We start from the raw sequence: 7,993 nt of genomic DNA on the forward strand, positions 1-7,993 counted from the left end.
AATTCTTTTGAATAGACTTGATTGACATAAGAGCTGGAGAGGGAGGTAGCTGGGATGGGCAAAATAGCATAGATCAGAGTTCTTTTGATAGAGTTGGAGTTTTGTGGAGGCAGTGTTAGAAAGGTAAGTGGGATAGGGCTTGTTATTAATGATGTGGGGACCTATAAATGTTGGCTGAGAGTGAAGCTGTATGATGGTGGACCAGGTCATCGAACTCTCAATTCCTCTCCTGTCTCTGCCCTGATTGGTGTCACTTCAAGCTACCATGAAATATAGTCAGCATCCCTTAAGAAACAAAACTGCAAAGTTAATCTGTTGTATGTGAGTAACTTAAGAGTAACTAACATTTGGATTACCTACTTTTGGAGGAATAGTATGAGAGGAGACAGCTTTGGAGGGACTAAGAATTGGGGAGGGGGTGGTAGGAGTAGTTTCAGAGGGAGAACTAAGAACCAGGAGACTAGAAGGGGAGTGGAGAAGGAAAATTACACTGATAATGACTTTCAGCCAAACAAAACAGGAATACTAGAATACATGAAATATGCTAAGACCAAAGCATAACATAGGCAAGTCTATTAAAATGAGGGGACCTAGAGGTTAAATTCAATTGCCTGTCCACAGAGGCTACTTCCTCCAGGCTGGAAGGAAGACTGGAGAATGGAAGGGCTGGGAAAAAGACATAGTAAAGGGTGTGGGGAGGTCAAGAGGAGAAGGGTAGTGAGATCTGTAGCAGAGTCATATAAACTCAAGCCTACAGTTTAATCCCAGTGTTATATTTCATGGCCGTATTACCAACCTTCCACCGATCTCCTTAATCCTCCCCACTAACCACATCTATCCGTGGCCTCCCATTGCCCGGTGAAGTGTGCCATCTTGTACCAAGGCATTTCTGTGCTCTGGGCAACATTTGAAAATTAGGCCTCTCTTGGGCCCCTGTCTCATTGACTTTGAACTTTCACTACGACACATGTGATTTGACTTTCGCCTGTGTCATGGATTGCAGGATATTATGTCTTTAAAAATATGTGAACTTATCAAAAGTTATATTAGAACGTGTAGCTTGTAGCTTTCCAGGCACATGCTTATTCTGCCTTCCCAGGTCTACAGTACCATATCCTCCTAAGGCCAGCACATACAACATTGTCTGTTTCATACACTCCCAAGAGTCATCCCCAGCTCAGCCAGATATCAGGCCCTAGAAAACACAGGCCTGGGGAAGGAGAGTTCGGATCTTTCAGCACCACAGCCAGATTTTCTTTAGGGCAAAGGCGGGTTCCTTTCAGACCCCATCTCTCTGTGAATTCCCTTATAGCTCCAAGTAATAGCTAGGCCATGCTTATATTCAGTCACCTGAATATATCAATACCCATGCCCTCAGAGCATCTAGAGGGGAGGAATAGAATTTTTCCAGGTGTCTGTGCAAGAATTTTGTACCAAGTGGAGTATTAGAAATATATAAGGACTGCATAAAAATATAAGTAGAAGAGAACGGTTTCTTCATCTTTCCAGCAATGTTACTGGTTTGTGGAACTGTCAGTCAACATCAGACCAGGACCTGGTAGTGATTCAAAGCTCAGTCAGCTGGTAACAGAACAGGAAACTGCTTATTGAAAGCAAGAAAAATGTTCTGGAGAGCAGCAATCTGAGGTTACAAAGAGTCTGTTATTACACTTATGTCCCCAAAACGAAGGCATTATTACTACTTCCTTAGCTTAGTATATAGACAACACCTTTTATTTCACAAATGTTTGCTGAATACCTACAATGGAAATACCCACAATTGAAAAATAAATTAGTACCCTCTGGACTTGGGAGTGTTTTGGACCTTGAAAACCATTAGTAGCTATGGGATATGTTTGTGAATTCTTCTAACAGTTCCCTTAACTAATTTATTTTAATGCATTTAAAATTTCTGAAGTGAATCTGTTTTATGGAGTGTCTTCTGGGATATTCTGTGGGAGAAACCCAGGGCAGGGTGGGAAGATAGTCACAAAATCAAGACATCAACCATTGGTCATCACTAGGTTGGGATCCACTTAAGGAGGCAGTATGGTACAGTGGGAAGAACACTAACAAATTAGAAGACCCAAGTTCAAATCCCATCTCTGATACTTAGCACTTGTGTGACCTTGGGCAAGTAACTTAATTTCCTTGGGCCTCAGTTTCCTCATCTATAAAATGAGGAGTTTGGATTCAAGGGCCTCTCTGGCCCTTTTAAAAGTTCTAGAACTATGAATGAACTATAATATCTGCCAGGGGAGGACTGAGAACATGAGCCCTCAAGGGAGTAAGTGGTGCCTCTGTGATCATTTTGTCTATTTTATTTCTGCTACCTTCTCCCAGCCCCCTCCACCCACCCTGAGCCCCATCCTAGTCTCATCAAGCCAGACTGGGAACCTACGCCTCCAAGCAGTCCCAGAGGAGCTGGGGACGGGAGGGAGAGGATGGTGTTGGGGGAGAGAAAGAGCCAAGGAGTGTAATAAATTGACATGTCGTTCATTGAGACCTGTGGTTGACAAAAGTGTGGTTTTCAGGGCTCTTTTGTATTTTTTCTGGCCTCCTTGACAAACCACTCTGTTATCTGCTTTCCTCTGCCCAATGCATGATATTGGTAGCAGCACTGTGTGAGGTTCCCACTACTGTTCACAATGTATCATGTGTCTGCATAAACAACCGTGTATGTGTCCGTCTCTCTCTGCTGGCTTCCTACATCCTTTACTTATGTTCATTTCTGTTCTCTCATGATTTGATTGCTGTTCTGCCATTAGAGCTTTTGGATTGATGCTGTGTTCTGGTGCTGTATATATAGATATTTTTTCCTTTTAATTTCTTTTAATTTCTTCCCTATCTTTCTCCATCCCCAACCCAACCCAACTGCCCCTTCCACCTTCCCTGAACCCCAACCCTACTCCTTCCCTTGTCCTTCCAATCTTTTCCACACTCTCTCACTTTCTCTCATTCTTCCCCCCCCTCTCTCTCTTGTTCTTTCTCTCATTCTCTCTCTCTCCATATATATATATTATATATAAAAAAATCTTTTCTTCTTTTGTCATTCAATCAAATTCCAACAACCCAACCAGGGCCAGTCAAATCCACCACAGTCTCGCGCTGAGCTAGGAATAAAGTTCACGTAATCACATGAGAGTGGAGAATACAGTCCCCCATCCGTAAGTTCAAATCAACTCAAAGTTCACAGTGTGACATGATGGCGTCATGTAACAAGGCTAAGAATTGGTTGCATGACAATTGCCGTCAAGTTTCGTGGAGGTGCTGTGATTGGAGCATTTTTTTCTTGGATGTTGTACCCGTTGATGATTGGCCAGTCATGATCACACGTGCATTTCTTTGACTTTTGTGCTGCCACAACCTTTTTTGCTGTGCTCATTTTCGTTTCGTTCTTGGTGCTTGCAGTGGTTTTAATTTCTGTTGTTTGGTTTTTCTCGTTCAGCGTTTTTTATGCTTCTCTAGATGTCACTTAGAGAAAAAAAAATGAAACAAAAAAAAAGAACCAAAAAAATTAAAGATGGATTCCTGAATTCTCAGATATGGGATCATTTAACTGTGCAAACCATTATTTTTTCTTAAAATGAGGAAAAAGTTTAAAAAATATTTATGCGTGGTTGATTTCCTTGCACTTGAAAATATTGTGATTTTATTTTTTTCTGGAGATTTGGGGGCCTTTTTCAATTGACACTTTCCTGGGCTTGGGTTTTTATTTTTTCCCCAGTTAGGCTATTTCAAATCTCACTCCAAAATGAAAAAAAAAAATCAAACAAAACTATAGTAACAAAAATATGAACAAAAAAAGCTAGAGTACAAAGCCTGAGGCCTCTGAATGAGTGCCCCTGTAATAATTATAAGGTTTGTATTGTAGCCACCACCTTTGCTAAATTATTGGTTGGGTGTGGGTGGGGGCTGGAGTTCCGGGTGGGTTTTTTTTTTGGTTGGTTTGGGGAAAAAAACAGTCCTTACACAAAAGCAAAATGCATCTTTTTGTTTACAACTGAAAAAGGGTCCTTGACAAGTGTTTTTTAATTTTATTATTATTATTTTATTTGGTGTTGTAATTGTTTAGACTGCTGTGTACGGTTTGCTGTTTGTTGAATCAACAGTGTGAAAAACCTGCCAGCATGGATTGATATACGCATGACACTTCCCCCCATGGGGGCTTTGCAATTCTAACTTTCTTGATGTAATTAGTCACCCCCCTGTATAAGTGAAAGCTGCTTGCTAGAATGAAGATGACTTTCTTCTGCTAATATGCAATGATTAAGCATTCTTCTTAAATGGTGATTCTAGTCAGATCATGATTTTTCTTTAAAAAAAAAAAAACAAACTCCCCCAAACTACTGTTTTTCAGATATTGAGAAGTGTTTGAATTATTTGTCTCACTTTGGTTATTAACTGTTTTAACTTCCTTTGCTTTCCCCTTCCCACTTCCTCAAACTCCCAAGTTTCTGCTAAATTCCCTTTCATATAGAAGAGAAATATGTTTATGTCTATATAGATATCAACATATTCCATCTATATATACATATATGCACAGATATACACATGAATACATATATACATATATCCAGGTATACATATGTATACGCAGCCTTGCAAATAGCTACCAGCCTAGGAAGGGAAATAATTGGTGGTTGGTGGGTGAAGATTCTAGAATGTTTCATTTCACTGGTTTATTTTTCTCCTCTTCTAGAGGGCAAGGTAGGGAGTGGGCTGCTGTAACTTTACTACTTTATTTGCCAGGTAACTGTATACATATTGTATCCTTAGTAACTCCTTCACAAAGAACAAGTTAAATGAAAGACTAAACCCATTTTTCAATCCTTCTTTTTAATAATAACCTAGCACTTCAGAAGAACCCAAATCAAGTACTTGGGAGTATGGGTGGGACTTGGGAGGAACTGATGAATGAACACTTTCTCACCACAACTCCACATCAACCACAATCACCTCCCCCCACCACACCCCTTTTTCTTACTCAAAGAATAGGAATGAACTTCTTTTTCTTTATCATGATCATGACTAATTTGCAACACAGGACTCCTTGCTCTCCCACCTTCCTCAAAGAATGCCCCCATTTCCCACTTCAGGAGCAGGATACCTTATAATGTTTGATCTTTTGATGCCATTTTGCCCCTGTTACTCCCGTCTCAGCTTAATTGGCCTGATTTTCTTCATTTTAGGGCAGGATGCTGAATGGGCTACATTAAAAAAAAAAACAAACCTATATATATATATATAAATGAGAACTGTTGGATGACACCTTTGACATATCAGCCAATATCAATATCAATCAAGCTGAAGACTCCAGACACTCTCTTTGACTGTAATATTTCTTCAAGAAAAGGATCGCGTCTATGGAGTTCAGAGGATACGCACTTGGGGAAAAAATATATATATATGACTTAAAGAAGATGATGAAGAAGAAAAAAACAAACATAAACATACACAAAAGGAAACTAACTTTAAAAAAATAAAACAAAAATAGACCAGACAAGGAGGATGAAAGGCCGAAAATTGGGAAGAGATGCTGGTTATGGATCCACGGGCTTTTTCTGCCAATGGCGCCTCGTTGGGTGAGGCAGGCTGGATGCCAGCCATTGGGCAAGGCGGGGCATGGTCCCCGGGCATGGCCAAAATGGTGGCCACTGAGCATCTGTATCTGTCATTCCTTTAGCTATTTAGGGACCAAAGGACCAAACTTTTTATTGCAGACGTGTAGCTCTATGTCTAATAGAGGGGGAGTGTGGGAGGGAAACCAAGCCTCCTTCCTGCCTCAGGGCTGTTCCCAAAGCAGCCAAGAGCGATTCTATGAAATATGTAATAAAAAAATACAAAAAACAAAAAAAAAAACAAAAAAAAAAACAAAAAAAGAAAAAATCTGCTTCAATGCTTTTAAACTGGCAAGATAATAGTTCTTTGATACTATGAGAGGCGCTTTGATGACCTTTATTCGAGTCTATGAACCTTTCCTATGGTTTTCTGTATCATATGTATGGATGGAGCTTTTAAGACAAGCAAGATGGATATTTGGGGAAAGCAAAATTTAACAAAAACAATCTATAAATATCCTTGAGATGGGAGGAAACCAAGTAGGAAAATAAATAAGGGATATATACAAGGAAAGATAGTTGTTGTGAAAAGTCTGTAAATGCTTCTAACTCTTCCCCCACCCCTTTTAAAATCCTAATAGTTGTACAGAATTTAAAAAAAGAAAAGTTTAAAATACCTATATAATAGAAGAAAAATTAGAGGAAAGAAAAAAAGCAAAAAAAAACTTATAGAAGTTAGCGTTCCTGCTAAAAATCCAAGATGTTGTAGAACTGTAACTTTTGTAGAGTTTAGACTGAGCATCAATCCCCCTTCTCTCTGCCGATCGCTGTTGGACGCTGTTATTTGCTGAGGGGGACCCTGGGCCACTCCTTTCTGAAACTGTGAGCATTCCAGCTTCGTCCAGTCGATGAATTGAAAGCCACTCAGTTCTCGCTGACCCGACGGACAGACAGATGGACGGAGGCCTGCCAGGTGACATGGGGGAGGCGACGCAAGGAAGTCCGGGTTGTCTCTGTCTTCAACCTCTTCCTCACCTTAAGACCCACAGCTATAGACTAAATGCTTCGCTCCCCCAAGGAGCTGCTCTCTCTGCAAGCCCTAACCACCTTCTGCTTCAATAGCTTCCATGCTCGCTCTAGAGACTTTCAGGGCAAGGGAGAACTGGGAACTTTCATCTTAAAATGACACAAACAAAAACCTTAAAAAACAAAAACAAAAAAAGAAAGAAAAAACACAATCTTTGAAGAATTTCTGAAACTGTTTACAAGGAATTTTGAAAAACAGGGATGTTTAAAATGATGCCGGCTCTGTTTTTCTGTAAATAAATTTGCATATTTTGTAGGACTTTTAATTGTAATGATAGAGAAAAAACAAGGAAAACTATTTAATGAAAGCACGATATTTATCTTTGGTAAATGACTTTAGAGCAGTTAAAAAAGACATTGATTAAAAACTCAGAATCAGAAAAAAAACACTGAATTATTTAAGAACACATATATTTTAAAGTATATCATATTTATTATAATTTATTTCCACCATTAGAAAGACTTGCTTTGGCATTCTGCCTTGCTTGAGGACAGCCCACCTGGTGTGGTGGGGGGGTGTGGGGGCTTCTCCAACTCCCCTGTTTTTCTGTACTTTTTGGTTTAGAAGATCAAGTTTCTCCTACTCCTCTCAGGCCTCTTTCCTTTCTATTCAGTTTGTTTGTTTGGTTTGGGTTTTTGCTTTTACTTTCCTCTCTCCTTTGCCTCCTCCTCTTTGGAAGTCCAGATGTAAAAAAAAATAACAGCTGCAGTTTGGTACAACTGCTCTCTTCACTCTCAATTCCCTAAAACTCCTTGTAACCTTCTGTAACTATTGGATGACGCTTTCTCCAGCTTAGCCCTAAATAAAGCACAGTTTAAAAAATAAATAAAACAAAACAGGACCTTTCTTCAGTGATCTCTTCCTCTCGTACTCGCTGGGCTGGTCGGGTCACCCCTTCCCCCCCCTACCCCCTTTAGGCCTCTCCAATGTCTTACTGTAACCTCTATTACCAAGACTATGTAAAAAATCTGGGACTCTTCCAGTGAGTTCCAGTTATCTAGGACTGCCTTTACATGTGAGCAGAGGAGTTGGTAATCTTTATGCCATCACAAGAGAGAAACAACTCATCACCTACCTGTCTCCTCCATTGGGCTGGAATCCAGGAGAAGGCTTAACCTGTCCCCAGATGCATAGCTGTACTGTCTAAAGATCAGAAGTAGGGAAGTGGCAGGCCTCAACATGGCCATATATCCTAGGAAATCTCAGTTTCATGGGGGGAAGAGGATCCAGGTAAGGAATAGTCTCTGACCCCTGAATGAATTTGCATCCACCAGTTTCTCCTGTTCTCTGCCAGCCTTCTCACTGAGACATGCAGTGCTTTTTCATATCAGCCAATGAAAGCACT

General features: G+C 40.2%; 1 protein-coding gene across 8 annotated transcripts in view; it reads left to right on the forward strand.

Annotated features, from left to right (window-relative positions):
• The window catches only part of CELF4 (CUGBP Elav-like family member 4), a 599,657-nt gene extending 592,163 nt beyond the window's left edge, over window positions 1-7,494 (forward strand). For all 8 annotated transcript variants that reach the window (XM_069075666.1, XM_069075661.1, XM_069075613.1 and 5 more), the window contains one exon: window positions 5,193-7,494. The gene's annotated coding sequence lies outside the window, so the exon portion shown is untranslated. The remainder of the gene's footprint in view (window positions 1-5,192) is intronic.
• The last annotated feature ends 499 nt before the right edge of the window (window positions 7,495-7,993 follow it).

This window comes from Petaurus breviceps, unplaced genomic scaffold (genome assembly GCF_028583685.1).
Source record: "Petaurus breviceps papuanus isolate PSGF00001 unplaced genomic scaffold, PetGlider_PUasm1.0 151, whole genome shotgun sequence".
Classification (NCBI taxonomy): domain Eukaryota; kingdom Metazoa; phylum Chordata; class Mammalia; order Diprotodontia; family Petauridae; genus Petaurus; species Petaurus breviceps.